The sequence below is a fragment of the Lithobates pipiens genome, unplaced genomic scaffold, assembly GCF_037356315.1.
Source record: "Lithobates pipiens isolate NorthernLeopardFrog02 unplaced genomic scaffold, aLitPip1_a1.2 Scaffold_3, whole genome shotgun sequence".
Lineage (NCBI taxonomy): Eukaryota > Metazoa > Chordata > Amphibia > Anura > Ranidae > Lithobates > Lithobates pipiens.
In genome coordinates this window covers 69,464,934-69,487,344 of record NW_027507790.1, presented here as the reverse complement: position 1 = coordinate 69,487,344, position 22,411 = coordinate 69,464,934, and the positions used below count along the sequence as shown (strand labels likewise).

Below are 22,411 nucleotides of genomic sequence, written 5' to 3'. Positions count from 1 at the left end.
GCGGTACAGTCTGCTGTTCTGTAAGGACCGCTATCGGTCCACAATAGATAGGGTTGACGTGCACCACTGCTGACCGCTCACCTATACTGCAGCAGTCCTTCAGCGGTATAGGGACTGACGTACAGTCTGCTAATCACTAACACACAACCTGCTTGTTCCACAAAAGTTCTTATAAGGACTGGTAACTTGGTATAGGGTGCTACGGTACATAGGCTTGAGTGCGGTACAGTCTGCTGTTCTGTAAGGACCGCTATCGGTCCACAATAGATAGGGTTGACGTGCACCACTGCTGACCGCTCACCTATACTGCAGCAGTCCTTCAGCGGTATAGGGACTGACGTACAGTCTGCTAAACACTAATACACAACCTGCTTGTTCCACAAAAGTTCTTATAAGGACTGGTAACTTGGTATAGGGTGCTACGGTACATAGGCTTGAGTGCGGTACAGTCTGCTGTTCTGTAAGGACCGCTATCGGTCCACAATAGATAGGGTTGACGTGCACCACTGCTGACCGCTGCCCTATACTGCAGCAGTCCTTCAGCGGTATAGGGACTGACGTACAGTCTGCTAAACACTAATACACAACCTGCTTGGTCCACAAAAGTTCTTATAAGGACTGGTAACTTGGTATAGGGTGCTACGGTACATAGGCTTGAGTGCGGTACAGTCTGCTGTTCTGTAAGGACCGCTATCGGTCCACAATAGATAGGGTTGACGTGCACCACTGCTGACCGCTGCCCTATACTGCAGCAGTCCTTCAGCGGTATAGGGACTGACGTACAGTCTGCTAAACACTAATACACAACCTGCTTGGTCCACAAAAGTTCTTATAAGGACTGGTAACTTGGTATAGGGTGCTACGGTACATAGGCTTGAGTGCGGTACAGTCTGCTGTTCTGTAAGGACCGCTATAGGTCCACAATAGATAGGGTTGACGTGCACCACTGCTGACCGCTCACCTATACTGCAGCAGTCCTTCAGCGGTATAGGGACTAAGAGTTTTGTCACAGGGTCATTTAAAAAATGACATGCAGAGGAAGAGGCAGGCCCTTCCGCAGGGGTGGTAGGGGTAGGGCAGGAGCAACAGGCTTGAGCCAAAGTGGGAAGTTGCAGAAGGTGCGTTCAATTACTTTAAAGGATGCACCAGACTTGGTTGAGTGGCTCGCTCAGCCTTACTCTTCTGCACCCTCCTCATCCTCTCGATCTGCACCCTCTTCTTCACTCTCTGCTATGTGCACCCCCAAAGACACTACCACCAACAACACGACCACCACCACCACCACCACATACCTTCCGCTTGAGTCACTGGAATTATTTTCCGATCCATATCAAGAGGACATTTCTGATGCGCAGCCACTCTTGGTATTGGATCAGGAAGAGGAGGTAGCAACAAGCGCTACTCAGCAGTCTGACGCCAGTACCCAGATCAGCCCAAGGAGGAGGTTGGTCCCCGGTGTTGCTGCCTACTCCGAGATCTCTACTTATAGCGGTGGGGAAGGTGACGTTGATGATGACGTGTCTAGTGATGTCACGTGGGTGCCCACAAGAGAGGAAGAGGAGGGGAGTTCAGAGGGAGATATGGACCAGCAGATAGGGAGGAGAAGCAGCAATGACTTACATTGCACAGCAGGGACAAAGCAGACTGCAAATGTATCAGGAGCGAGTCATCGACCATGTACGGTCACATCTGGCGCTCCCAGGACACCGGCACATGGCTCCGCAGTGTGGGCTTTTTTTAACGTGTCCGCTGCTGACAATAGCGTTGCCATCTGCAATCTTTGCAGTCAACGCGTTAGTCGCGGTAAGCCCAATACTCACCTAGGGACGACCGCCTTAAGAAGGCACATGAGCAGCCATCACCGAGCCCAGTGGGAGCAACGGAACACACAAAGCCACACTGCAGGCTCTCACCGTCCAGCCTCGTCTTCTACTTCTCCTTCTCCTCTCTCCTCACAATTGTCCTCCACTCCACCTTCCATCACGCCAAGCTCACATTTTTCTGCAAAAAGGCAGGCTTCCGTGGGCCTAATGTTTGAGCGTAAAAAAATGATGATGCCGGATAACCCTCTTGCCCAACGGTTGGCGGCTGGCTTGTCAGAACTCATAGCCCGCCAACTACTGCCATATAAACTGGTGGACTCGGAGGCCTTTCGCAAATTTGTGGCCATTGGAACACCACAATGGAAGGTCCCAGGAAGGAAGTATTTCTCAGAGAAGGGCATCCCAGAGCTATATGGCCATGTTCAGCGGCAAGTGAATGTATCTCTGGCACACAGTGTCGGTGCCAAGATACATCTGACCACAGACACGTGGTCTAGCAAACACGGGCAGGGAAGGTATATCAGTTTTACTGCCCACTGGGTGAACCTTCTGACGGCCGTCAAGCATGTAACCCGTGGCACCCGTGTAGATTTGGTTTTACCGCCACGGATTGCATGCAGGCCTGACTCTTCTTCTCCTCCTCCTACTCCATCCTCCTCCCTCTCCTCCTCAGCTGCCTCCTCCTTTTCCGCTGCTAGCGTCTCTTCCACTGCACCGCCCAAGCTCCCCAGAACCTATTCCACATGCCAGGTGAGACGTTGCCATGCCGTGCTGCGTCTGTTGTGCCTGGAAGCAAAGAGCCACACTGGCCCGGCACTCCTTTCAGCTTTGCGTTCACAGGCAGATGAGTGGCTAACACCGCTCAATTTGACAGTTGGTAAAGTGGTGTGTGACAACGGTGCCAATCTGCTTAGCGCATTGAAACAGGGCAAAATCACGCACGTGCCGTGCATGGCACACGTCTTAAACTTGGTCGTGCAGCGATTCCTTGTCAAATACCCTGGGGTCCAGGACATCTTGCGGCAGGCAAGGAAAATCTCGGCCCATTTCAGAAGATCTTACACGGCCATGGCTCGCCTTGCTGACATTCAGCGGCGACACCATCTGCCGGTCAGACGTCTTATTTGCGATTGCCCGACGCGATGGAACTCAACCTTCTATATGCTTGATAGGCTGCTCCAGCAGAAACGTGCAGTTAACGTCTACCTGTATGAACTCTGCGAAAGAAACGGTTCTGGGGAGCTGGGTTTTTTTTCACCGCGCCAGTGGCTGCTCATGCGCGACACATGCAGACTTCTGCGGCCATTTGAGGAGATCACCAAACTGGTCAGTCGCAGCCATGGCGCCATCAGTGACATGGTACCTTATGCCTTCTTTCTGGAGCGTGCATTGCGTCGTGTCATTGATCAGGCTGTGGAGGAGCAGGAGCGGGAAGATGAGGAAGTCGCAATGCTGGATGAATTCCCAGGGGGGGCTACTCTATCTGAGACAAGTCAACAACAGGAGTCTGATGAGGAGTCAGAGGAGGATGGTGCCGGGGCGGATGAGCAGGAGCAAGAAGAGCATGCTTTAAACCTTTCTGGGATCCCTGTTGTGCGAGGATGGGGAGAGGAGAATGAAGAGGACGACATTATCCTGGATGATGAGCAGGAGCCAGGCCACCACACCGCTTCCACTTTAGTGCAAATGGGGGCCTTCATGCTCCAGTGTTTTAATAGGGACCCCCGTATAAAAAGCATGAGGGTCAAGGACCAGTACTGGGTGGCAACGTACTTAGACCCCCGGTACAAACACAAAATGGCGGAAATGTTACCGCCGTCGCAGAGGGCTGTCAGAATGCAGCACTTCCAGGCCTTGCTTCGAGAAATGCTGCATTCTGCTTTTGCGTGCGCTGGCAGAGGAGCAATTCCCACTCCCAGAGAAGGATTTGCGGGTACCAATCCAACAGCGCCTGCAAGAAGAGGCCGGTTTGAAGATGTGTTGGTGACTTCGGATATGAGGTCATTCTTTCAGCCGACCCATCGACAGGTGTCATCCGGATCCAGCATCAGGGAACGCCTAGACCGTCAGGTGTCCGACTACATTGGGTTAACGGCCGATGTGGACGCTCTGAGGAGTGATGAACCCCTAGACTACTGGGTGGGCAGGCTTGACCTCTGGCCAGAGCTTGCCCAATTTGCAATCGAACTGTTGGCTTGCCCCTCATCCAGTGTCCTGTCCGAAAGGACGTTCAGCGCAGCAGGGGGGATTGTGACCGATAAGCGTACTCGCCTAGCTCACCACAGTGTTAACTACCTCACATTTCTAAAAATGAATGAGGCATGGATCTCGGAGGAATTCAACACATGTGACCAGTAGACCATGTATATGTCTATAAACTATTTTTTTAATCAAGCACACAGACCTTCTTAATTCATTTGGCTCACTTCCTTGACCCAAAAAAGCACACCGTACTATATGCCCCTACCCTCCTCTTTGAAGAGGTTGAGCGGTGTCATATTTCTACTGGGGCTGCTTATGATATCCCTGTGCTGTGCTGACTTCCTCCTGGGGGTTCTTATTATGAAGGGATCACACTATCCCTGTGCTGTGCTGACTTCCTCCTGGGGGTTCTTATTATGAGGGGATCACACCATCCCTGTGCTGTGCTGACTTCCTCCTGGGGCTGCTTACGGTGCTGCTGTCAGTGCTGTATGTCACGGTGCTGCTGTCAGCGCTGTATGTCACGGTGCTGCTGTCAGCGCTGTATGTCACGGTGCTGCTGTCAGCGCTGTATGTCACGGTGCTGCTGTCAGCGCTGTATGTCACGGTGCTGCTGTCAGCGCTGTATGTCACGGTGCTGCTGTCAGCGCTGTATGTCACGGTGCTGCTGTCAGCGCTGTATGTCACGGTGCTGCTGTCAGCGCTGTATGTCACGGTGCTGCTGTCAGCGCTGTATGTCACGGTGCTGCTGTCAGCGCTGTATGTCACGGTGCTGCTGTCAGCGCTGTATGTCACGGTGCTGCTGTCAGCGCTGTATGTCACGGTGCTGCTGTCAGCGCTGTATGTCACGGTGCTGCTGTCAGCGCTGTATGTCACGGTGCTGCTGTCAGTGCTCTGTATTACGGTGCTGCTGTCAGATGCCTCTATCACGGTGCATGTGTCATTCCGGTATGTCACGCTGCTGGTGATCATCTCCTGCACCCTCTTCTTTGCCTACCCTGGTCCCTGACCTTCCCTCTCCTCCATTGCCTTCATTAGCTCCATAGTCCTGAATTGTTAGAACAATTTCCCAAATAAAATAAAAATGCTTGTAGTTATCGATCCCAAATTCACCTCATACATGTATTATGTCATTGTCCAGATGGTGGGACTACGTTTTACCCCCTAATAATTACCACGTGGCCGCAAATTCGACATGAAGGTTTGCAAAGTTCGCCTCCCATTGAAGTCAATGGGGCCCGCGGCGAACGGTCGGTTTCGCGAACGTTTGGGTCCGTTCGCATTTCGCGTTCGCGAAACGTCCCGTCGGAAGTTCGTCCATCACTACTTGGCTATCCTGGCAGACTCAAAGTAATTTAGTTGGTAATAGTGATGGGACAATCAATAACTTAGGGCTAATCTGGTCAGTTCGCTTCACACCAAAATCTGCAGATAATAAAAAAATTTGCAGTTTCATGACTTTTTTGAAGCACATGTCTTGTCAGCGGTATAAAAAATGGCTTTAGGCTTTTTTATTTAGACCAAATGCACTGCTTTTCCTGTTCCAGCTGCTGTAAAAAAAAAAGTTCTTATAACCTCTAATGACTAATTTTGCAGGCTTGCAGATGTGTAAGCCAAAGTTTCACTGGCCTAGTGAGTTTTTTTGGTATTATCTAGGCAGTGATGAAAAATGTGCCACTGGCTTTAAAATTGTGCTAAAGAAAACACAGTAAGTGGTTTTATAAACGGGTACTGTTGAGGTTTGTATAAAGTACAATTTGAGACATGTTCGACCTTTTCAGCCTAAATCATTTTTTAACTTATCGTTGGTCCTCTAAAAATATTCTTTACTTCATTTTATAAATGTAAAAAGCTGACAGAAGACTAATGTTTGATGTTCAATTCTAAAAAAAATGCATTTATCTTTCCTTACAAATACATCTAAAAACAGACCTTAGATCAGTAATTTGTGGGCTTTTAACTTTTAGTTTTGAATAGAATAGGGATGGATAAGACTTCTTGTCAGATTTTACTTCTTGTGTTTTTAAGTTAATAGAGAAGTTTGGTTTTTAAAAAAAAAACAATCATACTCACCTAGGTGGATACAGCATCGATCAGTAAGCAGAGCCAGATCCTGGTCAGGCACCAGGGCAGATTAGGACATTATTTTTGGGATCCCTGCAAAGCCTGGGCAGGCCCTGTAATGTCAGCCATAGACATGGGCGCCATCAAAAAATTTGTTTGGTTTCGTTCCGTGCGGAAAAAAAACGTAATTTGTGTACGAAATTCAATTTGGATTCTTACGAAATACGAATTTTCGTTAGATTCGTAAACTTTTCGTTAAAATAACGAAAGTTTGTCATGATGAATTTATCATTATGATGGGCTCCCACCATCCCTGTGCTGTGCTGACTTACTGGGTTTTTAACCTTTAGTTTTGTTAACTTTTCGTAAAAATAATGAAAGTTTGTTATGATGAATTTATCATTATGAGGGGTTCCCACCATCCCTGTGCTCTGCTGACTTCCTGGGTTTTTAACTTTCAGATTTGTTAACTTTTCGTTAATTACAAATTTTCGTTATGAATTTGGATCCAAAATTTGTAAACGAAATTTCGTATTTCGTACAGAATTCCTATGCATAAAAATTCGTATTTCGGATTCGTACGAATGTACGAATTTTTGGAAATTCCTACGAATTTTCGTTTCGTACGAAATGAATCGGACATGTCTAGCTGAATCTGGATCGCAAGAGTGCAAAACTAAGTGCACTACTGTGACTCGCAGGAGAAGTACAGTCAAAATAACTTTGACCATACTTCTCCTTTAAACTGACCATACAATAGTAGATTTTTCAAACGAACATTGGAATTTAATTCGAAAGTACCTCAAAATTTGGTTTGCTTTTCACATTTTGCTGCTTTTAAATGCTCAATTTTGGAAGGAATGTGATTTTCCTGAACAAAAACCACATTCACTGTTAGCCCTTGTACACACGGTCGGACATTCCGACGGAAAATGTCCGATCGGACCATGTTGTCGGATAATCCGACTGTGTGTAGGCTCCATCGGACTGTTTCCGTCAGAATATCCGATGGACAAAGTTTTAGAGCTGGGCTATAAAACTTTCCGACAACATGATCCGATCGGACTTTGTCCGATTGTGTGTAGAGAATTCCGATCAGACAAAGTGCCACGCATGCTCAGATCAAATTCCTAGACCAAAGCTATTGGCTACAAGCCTGAACGTAGTCCAGTCGTAATGAAATAACGTTGTCACGTTACGTACGATCGGAATTTCCGACAACTTTGTCCGACCGTGTGTATGCAACACAAGTTTCTGACAAAATCCGTCGGACAAAATCCGACGGATTTTGTTGTCGGAATGTCCGACCGTGTGTACAAGGGCTTAGATATTCATTTGTTCGAGAAGCATTTTTCATGCTGCTCCTTTGAATTTTCTTGAGACTGTAGTCAAAAAAGAATGTTGATTCTAATTTAAAAATTGAACAAAGATTCTTAAATTCAAAAATGTTGATTCAAATTCTATTACCGTTTGCCCAGCTTTAAGGCCTAATTCCAGCTCACTTTAAAATAGTTTGTTTAGAACAACCTGATCGAAACTATTAACATCACGAACACATGCACTATGCGCTGTAAGTGCCATATAAATTGTACTGTATGTAGCATCATCTGTGTTTCTATCCTGCTCCAGTAACAAAACTGGGTCAGGCTGAGCACTGCTCAGCCATTCACAGGAAGCTTTGTATTTTATGAAAGAACACAAGGCTTTTTATGATTGGCTGAGGAGGAAAGGAGGGCAGATAGCATCTCCAACTCAGCCAATCAGAGAAGCCTTGTACTCATTCAGAAAATACAAAACTTCCTGTGAATGGCTGGGCAGCACTCAGTCTAACTTGATTTTGTCCTGGGAGCAGGATGGGAAGTCCTCACTCTGCTGCTAAAACACAGTGCTGTGTACTGTATGTAGCTGATTCTGTATAGAGTTTATCCAGCGCTCACAGCAGGCACATCTGTTTGTGAAAGTAAAGGTTTGTTTGGACCAGCTTGGTCCAAACAAACTATTTTAACCTCTTACCGACCAGCCACCAGTTACACTGCGGCAGGTTAGCTCCCTGCTTGAATCACCGTACCGGCACGGTGGTCCTTTTAATTGCTATAGCAGGCACCCGCACGACCAGGGCTGATGCGCGTGGCTGGCAGTCGCCATGGCCGGGCCACCTGCGATTGCTCCAAAGAGAGCCAGAAAGGGATCTGTCAATGTAAACAAACAGATCCCCATTCTGACAGGGGAGTAGAGAGAGATCGTCAGTTCCTAGTGATCAGAAACAGCGATCTCTCTGTACTCCCAGTCAGTCCACTCCCCCAGAGTTAGAAACACCTCCCTAGGGAACACTTAACCCCTTGATCGTCCCCTAGTGTTAAACCCTTCTCTGCCAATGTCATTTATACAGTGATCAGTGACTATTTTTAGCTCTGATCACTGTAATAATGTTACTGGTCTCAAAAAAAGTTTTAAAAGTGTCCAATCTGTCCACCGCAGTGTCGCAGTCCCACTAAAAATTGCTGATCACTGCCATTACAAGTAAAAAAATAATTAATAATAAAAATGCCATAAATATATCCCCTATTTTGTAGATGCTATAACTTTTGTGCAAACCAATCAATATACGTTTATTGCGATTTTTTTTTACCAAAAATATGTAGAAGAGTTCATATTGGCCTAAATGAGGAAGAAATGTGTTTTTAAAACAAATGGCATATTTATTACAGCAAAAAATTTAAAATATAGTTTTTTTTTCAAAATTGTCTTTTTTGTTTATAGCGCAAAAAATTTAAACCACAGAGGTGATCAAATACCACCAAAAGAAAGCTCTATTTGTAGGAAAAAATTACATAAATGTTGTTTGGGTAAAACGTCACACAACCGGGCAATTGTCAGTTAAAGTGACGTAATCGCAAAAAATGGCCTGGTCATTAAGGGGTAAATCCTTACGAGGTTAAAGTGCTTAAAGTAACAGAAAGCTGGAGATCAGGGTAAAGTAAGGAAATGCTAAAACCACTATTTACTTTTTATTATTGTTTGTTGCAACAGAAAAAATAAATCTCTCTTAATAAATTCACTATAGCAGCAAAACCGTTTCCCGTTCTATCTAAAATTTTGGAGTGTAGATACACTATAAACAATTAGGAAAACAATCTAAGTATCAAAGCCAAGCCAAACAAAAAATAATATTGATAGAAGTGATACACATCTTATGAACCACAAAATATACAATATAGGCTTCAGGTGGTAGGTAAAACAGCATAAAATGTAAATAAATTACCATATTAATTGTGTACTTATTGATATGTTGACCTTACAGAAAATTTGTGTCAATATATTTAAAATAAATAAATAGTACATCTGCTTTTCTTTCTTGTGCTTCCTTTTCCTTCTTTAATTCTATTTGCTTTATTTCATTTTATAAGTTGCCCATTTGTATTAACCTATCACCAGGAAGAAAGAGCTAGAATATGAAAAATGTGTAAATAAATATATATAAATATATATATATATATATATATATATATATATATATATATATATATATATATATATAATAAATAACACATGCCAGAGGCTTTCCTGGACGCTGTTCACCCTGTGTTAATCTTCCTATTGTTTTTTTGTTTTTTTTTTAATGAGAGCATGGGACATCTTTGTATCAGGCTGCTAGTACATAATACTAATTTCCGTAGTGACATTCAGGTTTGTGTCTGTACTTTGATTACTATGTAGTCTTGCTTTTTAAATGACATTTAATTGTGTCAATTCACCCTTGGATAGCATTCTTTATTATTAAAAAAAATAAAAAATCTTGGTAAAAGAAAATGCATAATTGGAGGTCTCTAATGTTCACCTTCTTATTTGCACGGTGACTTATCGCTTAGTGTAGATCATTGAATGGAAGTGTTCCCATTCTACACTGATACAGAAATACTGTGCTTTCTTTCCATGTGACCTGACACCTGTGTAGCTTCACATGTATTTGCAAATGTATACAAAAATGTATACTGTATGCTGGGAAATTGTGTGTATGTTCTGTCTCCTTCTATGCTGATGTGACGCTTTACTTTTACTACATATACATTGATATGAGAAGCTTTATAGTTTGCTTAGCGGAATATGAATTTAGGGCGGCACGGTGGTGTAGTGGTTAGCACTCTCCCCTAGCAGTAAGAAGGGTCGCTGGTTCAAATCCCAGCCACGACCCTGCCTGGAGTTTGCATGTTATCCCTGTACCTGTGTGAGTTTCCTCCAGGTGCTCCAGTTTCCTCCCACACTCCAAAGACCTGCAGGTAGGTTAATTGGCTTCTGTCCAACATTGGCCCTAGTATATGAATGGGGACCTTGGATTGTGGGCTCCTTGAGGGTAGGGACTGATGTGAGTGTACAATGTACAGGGATAGGGACAATTGTAGACACTCACTCAGATGGACTGGTGTCTTTATTCAACCTTACTAACTATGTAACTATGATACAAACACACACTGTGAGTCTTTATCTACCTTGGATACTTACTGTACCTGGATTTGTGGTGTGTTGGGGTACCTTATACAGTGGACTGGGCTGTTCCCAGGCATGCTTGCTTTTATTTGGGGGAATTAACCTGGAGCTGCACTTGCATAAAGCATGCGTTACTCCTCTAACTGAGCAGATCCTGCTCTTAATTAACAAGGGGGATACAATCATTGTTAATTAGCAACGAAATGTATCCATTTTATATACCATGTCTGCACCATGAGGTTGCCCCTAGGGGCCGGTGTTACTATCATAAGCCATTAAAGTAGCAATCTGACTCTGCCCCACACAGTTACTGAAGAATAACATCCCTTCCTCAGTTGGTGGCCTTGTCTGTTCCTACAAGCCTCAACAATAGATACCGTAGCATTTTGAGCAAGTAATAGAAAGTATGTCGTAAAGCCCACCAGCTCTTTCACATGCTCAGTGTACACGTTACACATTACACCCTAAAGCACACTGTACTTCTGATTAGCAAGGCCTTGCACATCGTGACCCCAGGCTAGGTTCCTAGGCGAGGCCTGGTACTGCAGCAAGTTCTAATGGCCCATAGTTTAGAAAACCAATCGAATGACTGCACTCCAAAGGATAAGGATATAAACTTTATTGTGTAAAGACATCCAACATCAAGAAATGATTAAATCCACAGCATCATGACAAACACAGAGAGAAGCATGGTTGACGCATTTCACAAATTTCTTTGCTTAGTCATAACCCATATGCACTAGTGACCACATATCTTAAATAGTAGTGATACAGCTGAATAACATGAAAGTGCTTAATTGGCTCTATTTCAAACATTGCATGACAACAGGGGCATGGCTGGACGTGGAGCGAGATGGCCGCCTGATACCTCAGCTCCACTCAGTCGTGGGACATCTAGCAAACCCACAGCACTATACATCAGCGATTCCCAGTCTCTGTCACACCAGAGGGGAGAGGACTTGACTGGCACCTGAATGGTATGTCTAGAAGGAGGAAATAAAAGGCCTGCACAAGCCGCTGCCTCACTGATTGTTTCAGTATGGCAGACATGCCCAACAGCAAAGATGGCACTGATATGGCGCCCTGTGCCTCCTCTTGAGAGACTCACAGGAACATGTCACCATGCCAGAGGAGATGGATAGCACAGCTCCAGACACAGATTCCTCTCAGCCTTCTCCTACTGATCGAGTTAAGAGAGCCGCTCAGTCTCCAGCCCTCTCTCCTACCAAAGCCCCCTGCTTAAAAAACAATACTGGTATCCTCCAGCAGCTACGACCTGAAATGGCTCGCTCTGACTCCCTAGCTACTCTGCCTACCCCTGACCAGCCCGCGTCTTAGCACACCCTTATGCTCATGCTGCTGTCTCTGCAGAATGATATGCGCAATGAGCTGAGGTCCTCTATCTCCATGTTACACTCCAGAATTGATGATGTAGAAGACCACACTGATGATCTGGAAAAGCAAATCACTGAACACACTGTGTCCTATAATGAAATGGCGGATGCCCATGATCAGCATACTGAGGAAATACACTATCTGCAAGCCAAAGTTGCAGATTTAGAGGGCCATTCGAGGAGGAATAACATTACATTCCGGGGTGTACCAGAAATTTTTAAACCTCCCGATCTGACCCCCTACATCCAACAACTATTCCTCATGTTCATTCCTCAACTGCATCAAGCTGGCATGGTAATTGAATGGGCACATCACATTGTCAAACCTAAGCACCTCCCTGCATCTGCACCACATGACATATTGGCACAGATCCACTTATTTCAGGTGGCGGCTGCCAGATCCACTTTTCCACTACCTGACCCGTACTCTTCTGTGTCAATTTACACAGATATTGCTGCTGCTACGGCTCAAAAATGGAGGGAATTCTCCCAGGTAAGAGCAATCCTTAGAAACCACAACACCCTGTATAAATGGGGCTTTCCAACTAAACTAGTAGTCACGTACCAGAACGAGAACACCAAAACCATGTACATTGCAGGCCTCAAAATTTCAAGTCCTGAGTGACTAGCCAGGCCTTAAGAGTTACTCGCCCCTACTTGCTCCACCCAACCCTTACCCTGGCCTGGCCCCAAGTCCAATTTTAAATTATCATGAAATTACACTGTTAAATGTTTAATGCAGAATTAAGATCCAAAAATAAATATTAACACCAACTTTAACAATATTAACATGAAGCATATCAGTATCCATCAATGCAGCCTTATCAGTGCCCATCAGTGCAACCTTATCAGTGCCCATCAGTGCGGCCTCATCAGTCGCCACCAGTGCAGCCTTATCACTCGCCTCCAGTGCAGCCTCATCAGTCGCCCCCCAGTGCGGCCTAATCAGTCCCCACCAGTGAGGCCTCATCAGTCGCCACCAGTGCAGCCTCATCAGTTGCCTCCAATGCTGCCTCATCAGTTGCCTCCAGTGCTACCTCATCAGTTGCCTCCAGTGCTGCCTCATCAGTCGCCTCCAGTGCAGCCTCATTAGTCCCCACCAGTGTGGCCTCATCTGTCGCCTCCAGTGCGGCCTCATCAGTTGCCTCCAGTGTGGCCTCATCAGTTGCCTCCAGTGTGGACTCCTCACTTACTACCAGTGCATCCTCATTAGTGCAGCTTAAGAATGACTCATCAGTTACCACCAGCGCATCTATCAGTGCCCCCTTAAGCATGCCACCTCATCAACATTACAGCTTATTAGTTGTATATTAGTTGTATTTTAATTGTGTATAGATTATAGCACTGAGCACATTATTTTTCACTGAATATACACTGGATGATGCCCCTTTCTGTCACTGCACTGTCACCCTGGGCCACCCTTCAGTCACTGGCGTTATCACCCCTGGCCACTGTTCATTCATCACGCATTGACAGGACAAAGAGCCAAGTGGGACAGATGTACTTAAAGGAGCGCACAGGAAGGCACGGCCAGTCACCGGCGGCTCTATGGGAGGGCAGTCACCGGCCGTTCTCTAAGGGGGTGTTAGTTTCTCCACCCTACCCAGCCAAGTGCATTCCATATAGCCCATACGTGCCACGCTAAAGCAAGCTGCCAGCAGCTGGGGATTGAATAAGTGCAGGAGGTGGGAGTCAGGAGACCTTTTTTTGTGCTCTGGGGCGGCCGTCCCCCGCAAAGTGCCTCCCTAGGCCTGGGCCTTGTTGGCCTAGGCCAAGATACAGCTCTGAATACACCAAGCACTGTTAGGCACACATTTAACCCCTTGATCTTCTAAAGCCGCGTACACACGGGCAGACTGTCTGTCCAACTTAGTCCGCCGAAACACATTTCAGCGGACAGTCCGCTCGTGTGTGGGCTTCAGCGGACTTTTTGAGCGTGCAGTCTGGCGGACTAAGTATTTCGGAATTTCCGTAATATTGTCCGTCCAACTTTGGTTTCAGCGGACAATCCGCTCGTGAGTAGGCTAGTTGGACAGACTAAGTATGGCGCATGCTCAGAAAGGATTTACACGGTGGAAGGTTGCATTGCTGTGTATTGGACGTCCTATTTCTAGTCCCGTCATACGTGCTGTAAACGTCATCGCGCAAGCTTTCAACGGACTGTTTGTTCATCGTGTGTGGTCAAGTCCGTTCATTCGAAAGTAGGACGGACTGTCCGTCGGATTGTCTGACGGACTAAGTTGGCCATACAGTCCGCCTGTGTGTAAGCGGCTTTAGATGTCAACCCCTTCCCAGCCAGTGTCATTAGTACAGTGACAGTGTATATTTTTAGCACTGATCACTGTATTAGTGTCACTGGTTTCCACAAAGTGTCAAAAGTGTCATTTAGTGTCAGATTGCCTGCCATACTATCACAGTTCCGCTCTAAGTCCCTGATCAGCACCATTACCAGTATAAAAAAAATTAATTCATAGAAATTCTAGTATCTATAGCATAGTTTGTAGACGCTAAAAACTAAATGCAAACCAATCAATATACTGGGATTTGTTTTACCAAGAAAATGTAGACAATACATATTGGCCTAAATTTATGAAGAAATATTTTTTTTTACTTTTTTTTATTGGATATGTTTTATAGCAGAAAGTAAAAAATATTGTTTTTTTTTTCCAAAATTATCTGTATTTTTTCATTTATATAGCGCAAAAAATAAAAAATAAATCCAGTGGTGATCAAATACCACCAAAAGAAAGCTCTATTTGTATGAAAAAATATATATATACACATTTTATTTGGGTACAGTGTTGTATGACCGCGCAATTGTCAATTAAAATAATGCAGTGCCAAAAAGAAAAAAAAATGGGCTTGTAATGAAGGGGTATGAATCTTCCAAATGGCAAGTGGTTAAAAAAACATGGTGGATATGGTGGGGCAGTTATACTTCAACAATACATGAAATGAATGTGCAGTGCATCTAAGATTTGCTTCGATTTTTGTTTAGTATACACATGCACAAGAACAGAGCAGTTCGTTTTTTGTTTTCTTTTTCTTTGCGCCCAGCGAGCTCTCCCTGGAGACGGTAACACTGAAGGTGTATTGAGGTGAATGTCTCAAAAGAAGTGAGTGATCAAGCGAATAGCGCCTGCAGGACCTGACAGCACCCATTCCGCCTTTCCTTAGTGGGTATCCAGCTCAGGATAACGCTGACAGCTCAGCTTATGTGGGAGATTTTTTTATGTATCAAGCCTTTATGTTGCCTTGTCTCTAAACCTCTTTCATTGTGTAATTCAAAAGAGTGTTCTGAGTAATTATCTGCATATTGACACACAAATTCCCAGTGTCTGCCTGTGAAAAGACTTCATAAAAATAATCATGGCAAACTCAGCAGATACAAATAAGAAAAGGGAATGGTGTATATCATAACAAATATTGTTTAGATGTATAAAAATTGTGATATTTGATTTTTGTAGCTTGCTGTACAATTTCTTTTAGCACAGCATGGCTTTTTTTTAGAGAGATATGATGGCGGCTGTTAAACCTACTAGTAATTATAACAACACTGACATCAAGGCATCTTTGACAAAATGCAAAGTGAGAGTTCAATCAACAATTTGGTGCACAGGCTTTTTAATGTTGTGAAAGCAGATTTTTTATTTTTTTTTCTGCCTTTGTACTCTGTTGCTGGGCTTCCTGTGATGTCATGTCTTCCCGATACATTTGATGATGTGAGACAGGTCAGCAGAATCTTCAACTTTATTTATAAGATTTATTACTTGTCTTCCTTACGTTTCTACATTGTTTTACAGGGGAACTAAGAGGAAATGATGCAGGGGATATTTCATAAGGGAAAACATCAAGAGGAACTTCACTAAGTTTTATTAAAAATTAAAAGTCAGGAGCTATAAATACTGTTGCTGCTGAGTTTTAAAAATCAAGTACCGTGTTTATCGGTGTATAACACGTGCTGGTGTATAACATGCACCCCAAGTTTAGGAGGGAAGTTTAAGGAAAAAAACTTGTAGGAGGGAAGTTTAAGGAAAAACAATTATGTTTTAAATGCCCATCAATGAAGCCTTATCAGTGTTCATCTGCAGCCTTGCCCATCATTGCAGAATGATCAGTGTTCATCTGCAGCCTTGCCCATCATTGCAGAATGATCAGTGTCCATCTACAGCCTTGCCCATTATTGCAGAATGATCAGTGTTCATCTGTAGCCTTGCCCATCATTGCAGAATGATCAGTGTCCATCTACAGCCTTGCCCATTATTGCAGAATGATCAGTGTTCATCTGTAGCCTTGCCCATCATTGCAGAATGATCAGTGTCCATCTACAGCCTTGCCCATCATTGCAGAATGATCAGTGTCCATCTACAGCCTTGCCCATCATTGCAGAATGATCAGTGTCCATCTACAGCCTTGCCCATCATTGCAGAATGATCAGTGTTCATCTGCAGCCTTGCCCATCATTGCAGAATGATCAGTGTCCATCTACAGCCTTGCCCATCATTGCAGAATGATCAGTGTCCATCTACAGCCTTGCCCATCATTGCAGAATGATCAGTGTTCATCTACAGCCTTGCCCATCATTGAAGAATGATCAGTGTCTATCTGCAGCCTTGCCCATCATTGCAGAATGATGAGTGTCCATCTGCAGCCTTACCCAACATTGCCCAACAATGTCAATCTGCATCCTTGCTCAAAATTGCAGCATGATTGGTTTTAAATTGTTACTGGTACTCAATTTAAGAGGGAGCGAGTGCCACCAAGATAGACAGAGCCGGATGTCCTGTGTACTCGGCTCCTCTCACAGTCCTGCCCAGCTCTGCCTGGCTCCTATGATGGACATAACACCGGGCCAATGGCAGGATGTAAATGCTAGGAGGCGGGACTGGGTGTGACTGCAAGCGGAGCCAAGCCTAGTCGAGTACACAGTACACTCGGCTCTATTTCAGCGGTGCTCGTTCCCTCCTTCCCCTCCAAGGCAGCTGTTTGGTGTATAACATGCACCCATGAGTTCCCCCTGATTTTAAGGGGAAAAAAGTATGTGTTATACGCCCATAAATACAGTACTTACCAGTCCATGGATTCCAGTGCAGTCGACACATCTCACCATGGTGGGTCCCCAGCACCACCATCTTGGATTTTGGAGCTATCTGTGATTATATGATCAATCACAGTTGGCTCCCCACTGTGCATACTCGAGATCGCTCAAGGCAGAGAGACTGGTTCTGTAGCCTGCTGGGACATGTTTCATGCATCATAGGTTGGACTTGATGGACTTGTGTCTTTTTTCAACCTCATCTATTATATAACTATGTCCCGGGAGGATGCAGACAAGGTGGGAGGTTGTAACAGTGATGTCATCCTTGCCCATGCAAAGATTGCAAAAGTGGGAGCAGGTACCAACAAATGGTACTCATTCCCCTGCAGCTCAGTTGTATGCTGGGGAAAGGAGAGAATAAGTGGTACTTTACTTTTTGAGTGAAGATCCTTTTTAATGTAAAAAAAAACCCTTTAAATATAAGCTGCCATATTGGAGCACTGCTACAGAGCTAGGGTGCAGTACAGGAATGATAGAATTAAAATTTCCATCTGAGGTTTCCCATACAGTGTTTTACTTCAAGACATGTACGCTTTAAAGTGGTATTAAACCCAAAGGCAAAAATATATGTAATATATTGCAACTTATCAATGCTTAAATGCAGTGACTGCATTCGTTTTCTTTTGTTAGGCTTTTTTTCAGTTTTTTGTTTTTTTTGCCTCATAATCCAGCCAGTAACACACTAGCTGTCTTAGGGTGTCTGCACAATGAATACAGGAGCAAAAGAAACACCTTTGGAAAGCAGCATTGTCAGTCTGGGGAATGGGTAGTGTTACACTAGCAGATTTAGATGGACTAATGCATTAAAGCTTAATGCCAGCTAACATTTTATAAGAAGTCATAGCAACAGTTTTTTTTTTTTTTTTGGTGTACAGAACCGCACGTAGGAGCCGCAAGTGAACTGGGATTCCCTACCCTGCACAGCCAGGCATACCGAATTTCCACAGGCACACTTGAGTCAGGAAACAGTCCAGTACTTTGTTTTTGTATTTTAGGGGATACAACTTGGATGGGGAGTAGGGGTATTATGGGATTCCCATTTGACTTCAGGCAACTTTAGGGACAACTCTCCTATACAGTATACTGTACAGTCTATCTACATTCCTTTCTCTTCCTCCAGCACTTCACTTGCTTGCAAAGAACAGACTCAACTGGGACACGTTTAGTGAATCTGGCAAAGCACTCAACCAGATTAAAGCAAACAGGAAAAGGACCCCAGGCCCCCTTGGTTGTTCAGCATCCCCCCTAGACTAGGAGGCACCCTCAAGCGCCACCGACAGCCTCCTCAGCACTCCTTCCCCATCTTCCACCTAAGTGCCCCTGCTGGCATGGCCCAGGAGTATTTAACAGGTGCCCGCTCAATGCCAGCCCACTTTGCTGGGGATTGACTGGGGCCCTCCTCAATACTCCAAATAGCTCATCCTAGACTCCATCCTCTACTTCTGGAAGCTTCTCCAAGGTTCCAGAGAGCTGGGTGAGTTACAAGAGGTGCTGCTTGATGAGTCATCCAACCACACTGAGTCAATCAGCCCTGACCCAGATTCAACCTAGGTCTGGCTCTCAGCCAGGCCAATTTACCTACTCTAATAACTATGTGCACTCTATCTAGCACACTAGAGGATGCTACTTTGGGATAAAGGTTTTACATAAATGACTGATCATTTTAACCACCCCTGTCAGTGTTAAATGGCTTGTATCAGCTCACTAACTGTCACTTTTGCAGGACAGCTTGGTCTGTTAAAGGAAGTTGTTAAAGCAAAACAAAAATGCACAAATACTTACATATGCTCCAATGATCAGATGCCCATCACCAGCATTTGCATCTTCTAGGTATCAGTCATGAGCTGTTTTGATTGGTAAACGTGGGATAATGTCACTCCCATACTTGGGTGGGAGTCATTCAACCCCATACACTGGCACTGCGCTGGAAATGTAAATGGGGCTGCAAATGCACAGCTCTGTTTACATTCTATTTTTTGCATTCAGTTTTGCTTTATACCAGACTTGTAAATGCAGCCACCACATCTAAGGATTGGTATGCTGCACTATGGAGCATTTTTGTTTTGGGGTTGAAATTTTCCTTTTTACTACAAAGAACAAGATGCACACTTTATCTATGCAAACTTTCTATAGAGCACTGCACATAACCATGGACAGCTGTATGAATAATTCTCCCACAAGAGTTAGTGCTGTCATATGGTTTGAAAGAAGTCTGCAATTCATCCAACATACATGTAAATGTCAATGTACAGTATATGAAATGTTCTACTCAGATAACACTTATTTATTTATCAATATGACAACAGAGTACACACAATTATCAAAATGTGTGCCAGAATGCACAGAATGTAGTTTACTGCTCTGTGAAATTCAATTTATACAGCAAGGAACATTATGATTTACAATTGTTTACACATATCTGTCATGGACACATATTGTAGAATGGCTGTCTGGCCTGAAAAGTGTTTGAAGCATATATTCACGCTGGAGCATTATTCAAACTTTCGTACATGATGTGCACACATTAAAAGTACGAGTTGACAGACACATTTATTTCTGAAAGCACAGAAAGATTCACAAAAGCCTGTTACAATGCTGCATCTCCGATGTACAGTAGTTAGCTATATTGAGTATGACTGTGATGGACCACTTCTTCCTGGAGTGGAGTAATGCAGCAAGTCAAGAGAATGCCTTTATATATAAAATATTCCTGAACACCAGATGACTGAGTGTCCTACAGAACATTATATAAGCTTACATGAATGGAACGGCTCCACTCAGCAAATACAAATTCCTACTTTTTTCCTTTTAGTGAAATGTTATTGAATTTTTCAACATAAAAAGAAGTAAAAGCAGTAGGGAAAGGAAGTGTAAACAGAAAGTATCAATACTTTTTTTTTTACTGAATTTTTTTAGAATTTTTTCAATATAAAAATAGCAGTAAAAGATGTACAGAAATGAAGTGTAAACAGAAAGTATCAATACCTTTTTCTTTTACTGAATTTTTATTGAAATGTTTCAATAAGAAAAGAGAAGTAAAAGGGGTACAGAAACAAAGTGTAAACAGAAAGTATCAATACTTTTTTATTTTACTAAAATTTTATTGCAATTTTTCAATATAAAAAAGAGACCTAAATGCGGTACAGAAATGAAGTGTTAACAAAATGCATCAATACAATCCCTACTTTTTTATATAACATAAGCTTGCATTTTGCAAGATAAACACAATGGGGGTTATTTACTAAAGGAAAAGCCACTTTGCACTGCAAGTGCACTTGAAAGTGCACTAAAAGTGCAGTTGGAAGTAAAGTAACTGTAGATTTGAGGGGGGCATTTTAGTTTGCACATGATTGGATGATAAAATCAGCAGCGCTTCCACTCATTTCAGATCTACCCCTTAGATTGAGAGCGACTGCACTTCCAAGTGCACTTTCAGTGCAAAGTGGATTTGCCTTTCGTAAACAATCTCCAATATTTTACAGAGTACACAGAACCATTTAACCCATGTCTTCTAGATTGTAAGCTCTAACGAGCAGGGCCCTCTGATCCCTCCTGTATTGAATTGTATTGTAACTGAACAGTCTGTCCCCTATGTTGTAAAGCGCTGTGCAAACTGTTGGAGCTATATAAATCCTGAATAATAATAATAATTTCCTGTCCCTAAAGCTGCTCAGAATCATATTATATATCATCTTGAACTGCCATGACATATTTGCTCTTTTCCTTATCCTTTCACAAAAATTAGGGTGGAAGGAAAGGATATTTTTTTTCTGCATCCATAGGAAGTTGAAAAACTCCTATCCCCTGAGAACTAGCATAGATTGCCTTAAAGGGAATATATAGTGTTTTATATATAATAATATATATTATATATATATATATATATATATATATATATATATATATATATATATATATATATATATACATATACATATATACATATATATATATATATATATATATATATATATATATATATATATATATATATATATATATATATTATTTAAAATGTTTAATTTATTATTTTATAATAACCCTTTTACGACAGAAGGTAAAACAAACCTTTAACCCAATTTTACAATTTTTGGCATGTGTTATTCAAATTTTACATAACATTACAGCTACTAGGCCTCATGCACCCAGGATGTTTTGCAGAAGCCTTTGCTCCTGGTAGCAGCGTTTTGGCGTAAAAAACACCCGATGCTTGTAAAGGTTTGTATAATGCTTTCAGGTGCATTTAGGCAAGTTAATAGGTGTCAAGTGCTTGGTTGCCAATTCATTTGGTTGGCCAGAATAATAATTTATTCTGGCCATTGAAATGAATTAATGCTCAAGTGCTAAAGCATTACCACACATTTAGGTGTGTTTACAATCATCAATCCTTTTTTCTGTCAAAATTCTGCTGCTCCGAGATGCACTGGCAGTGGGGGTTTTCTTTCTGCCTTTAACCTCCCTGGCGGTATGATTAGTTCTGGTTTTAGGTGCTGAAAGCGGTACAATTATTTTGCATGGAAATTTGGTGTTTTATATTGTAGTCCTGAAATTCTTAGGAATAACTCTCTTAAATCTGTTCAAACCAGAGTCTAGCAGACATCCCGTGTATGATAAAGTTTATAATATAATAAATAATAATAAAAATTATTAATTAATGTAATCAAATCCAAAAACACTGAAATTTGCTCATTTGCAGAATTGTCGCTGTCATTAGATTTAGTGTTTGATGACGAATTTCCCCACAAATCGCTATCGCTCAATTCTGCAAGTGATTATAATTTATTATCGCTGTTTTCTAGTTGGTCTAAAATCACTTTTGACAAAAAGGGACACTTTTTGGTTGCTATGGGCAATCTCAAAATTCCAGGCAGAAAAAACTGTATTTATAATATAAAAGTGCATGCAGGGCACTGGACAGACCACTAGGGACAAAGGGGGTGTGTAATTTTTTTTATACAGTACTGTAATCTGTAAGATTACAGTACTGTGTGTGTTTTGTGTGTTTTTACTTTTTTTGAATTTGGCGCCGATCTCCGCTCCCGTGCGCCGTAACATCGCAGGGAACGGAGCTCGCCGGCACTCGGGCACTGTGTGAATCGAGCGGAGGACAGCGCTGGATCCAGGGGACAAGGTAAGTAACCTATCCCGGTATCCAGTGATGCGATCCCGAGTCTGGCTCGGGGTTACCGCTTATGATAGTAAAATCCCAACCCGAGCCAGATTCGGGATCACCGCCAGGGAGGTTAAAAGCCTCTGCCACTAAATGCTGCTAAAAGCCTACATGTGCATGGACACATAGACTAACATGCAGGGGAGCTTAGAGGCGGGAAAAGAAAAAACGCCTG

General features: G+C 43.2%; 1 protein-coding gene across 1 annotated transcript in view; it reads right to left on the bottom strand.

Moving 5' to 3' along the window:
- The window catches only part of TMEM132D (transmembrane protein 132D), a 1,480,018-nt gene that overhangs the window by 1,114,033 nt on the left and 343,574 nt on the right, over nucleotides 1–22,411 (bottom strand). The window lies entirely within an intron of this gene.